General features: G+C 43.0%; 1 long non-coding RNA gene across 1 annotated transcript; it reads right to left on the reverse strand.

Moving 5' to 3' along the window:
• Nucleotides 1-227: 227 nt before the first annotated feature.
• On the reverse strand, nucleotides 228-1,512 carry LOC148029186 (uncharacterized). Its single transcript, XR_015692473.1, has 2 exons — nucleotides 1,030-1,512; nucleotides 228-769 (listed from the first exon to the last, which is right to left on the reverse strand). It is a non-coding gene; the product is annotated as an uncharacterized LOC148029186 (long non-coding RNA).
• Nucleotides 1,513-2,465: the final 953 nt, after the last annotated feature.

Genomic DNA, 2,465 nt, shown 5'->3' on the forward strand with positions numbered 1-2,465 from the left:
GACAAAGCAAAATTGAACTCGGCTGCTGAAGGTTATCTAGTGGATTTTCTACTTGCGATCACCCCTCTCTCTCTCTCTCTCTCTCTCTCTCTCTCTCTCTCTCTCTCAGACAGACACACAGCAAAGCTTAACGACGTACTATCCATTATAACAAATAATGCTAAACCTTGCAACACTCGCCCTTCCGCTGTCACCAGCATCACACGGTTGCAGAACAGTATAGCTCAAACGCAAAGTTATTATAAAATAAATCTTCGCACACATACACACATAGAAGGATTTGTAACACAATGCCTAGATCTGATCATTTCTTGTACATGATCAGCCGTATACCAGCAGTATATATGTTGTACAAGCAATTTGTACTCTGAGAAGCATAAATTTATTGGGTATGCAATGCTCTAGGGTTTGTAATCTGCTATATGATGGATGGTTTTGTGATCCTATAATACAATGGACTAAAGAAAGATGAGGGATACCTGTTTTGCTTATATGACTTAGATAGATACAGAAATATGGAACTTGCGAGCACCCAAATAAAATGAGATGTAAAAGCCATCCATGTAAGATCTGAGAGATGCAGGGAGATGGATGTTATTTAATATGTGCGGTGGACACTTGCTACTGCACCGGAGATCGAGACTGCAGCCGCTGCGGATGATCTTGTGACATCTCCCACAGATCCATATCAATGTTGCAACAGATGGTTGCCTGGGTCTAGCAGCATAGATCCATAGCCACCCAAGCTTTGATCCAAGAAGATCAGATACTGGCAAATGAACATGTTGTTGTTGTGAGTCATGAATAATGGAGTTTTACCGGATGAAGATTTGATCATGGAGGAGGGATTAATAATCATCAGTGCATTCATTGAAAGAGAGCCTTGATGCAATCAGGATAGGTGTCCAGATCTGAGGGGATGAAGAAGAGAGGCTTTATGTGAGCAGATGCTAGATTGAGAGAAGATGCTCTGATTTTGGAGGCTGATGATCGCTTGAGAGGCTTCTTCCTGGGGGCAGGGGGGCATACCTTGGGGTGGAGGGGGAGGCGATGCTTGATAGATTTGGGGGTGGCAGGGAAGCTGCTATCCATGGCGGCATATTGAGCCGGCTCTGCGGTAGAAGACTGCTGCTGCTGATGGTGACGATGATGACAATTATGATGATTATGATCTGCACAGCTCGCGGGTGCTGGCATTGTCGCCAAATCTAGACCTGGTTTGATAATGAAGGGGGGAGATGGTATGCAACCTGAATCGGTTAGCTGCAGCAGAAGCAAATTATCAGAAGAAGACCCTTGAAGCTATGGTGATTGATCTCTTCATTGACTGAGTAAGCATGAAGGGGCCAATATTGAAGCTTGCTGTTTCATCGACATCGACATCCGATCAATGAATAATATGATGATGATGGCGGATGGCCGTCTGAATGCACTTTGTCCCTGATAAGCACTACACTTCATGTGCTAAACTTAGAGGAGGTGGTGGGTGATCGCAGTCAGAAAAGAATGACAAAATAGAGGGCATATAGGACGCTCTTATAGATAAGGTCGGCCCAGAGAGAGAGAGAGAGAGAGAGAGAGAGAGAGAGAGGGAGGGAAAAAGAGAGAATCAATCTTGGGCCCATTCATATGGTGTCCCCAACGTATTTGGCCACCTATGGACAACCATCACAAGGCTTCTATACCTAGGTGATGCATCTCTAAAGGATCCTAGGGAGGTGGTGCCCTGAATGTGCACTCCTTGCTCAACCATCTCACCAAAGAGTGTGCTCCTACATGGCTCGAGTCCCACATCAGCGCAAGTGTAATCGAGTCCATGGCACTTACTATTAAGAAACTTTCCTTAGAGCCAAACCACACCTACAGTATAAATTTCACATGCATAAGTTTATATAGTCAAGGTCAATAACAATTGGCCAGTTTATTTGACCACTCTTAGTTTTGTGTTAGAACTTTACTGAAAATCATGGAGTACCTCTAAAAATGGTGTACTCCATGAACTTGGAGAAGTCCAAAGTCTTGGCAATCATTGATTGGTGGAAACAATGTTCTCTTCCTTGAATACATTTTTCTCTCTCATTTAAATGGCTCTCTCTCACCTCAAACACACTCTCTCTCCTTGTTGGCACAAGTGGCGTCCTTGCCTAGTCAATGCGTGGGTGGCCTTGGTGATTTCACACTCCCTCGTACTTGTTGAAGTTTGTTGGTTTAGATGTGGCATGGTCCTTATGACTTATGTTCAAACTACCATGAATGAACCCTTTCCCATTTTGTGATAAATGTGAAGCCTCTATTTTCTGAAAATACTCCTATTAGTAGAGGTTATATACACAATTATCCCTCTTTAATCTAAATTACAACCCTTTTGTAGAAGGACGTGCATAAATGCATATCTTATGTACACATAGGTCACATAATTAAAAAACTAATCGTCACTAGATAACTTATGTCACACGATGCATCCT

Source organism: Lygodium microphyllum, chromosome 11 (assembly GCF_053477565.2).
Source record: "Lygodium microphyllum isolate KBCC chromosome 11, Lygodium_microphyllum_v1.1.10, whole genome shotgun sequence".
In the NCBI taxonomy this organism is placed as follows: Eukaryota; Viridiplantae; Streptophyta; class Polypodiopsida; order Schizaeales; family Lygodiaceae; genus Lygodium; species Lygodium microphyllum.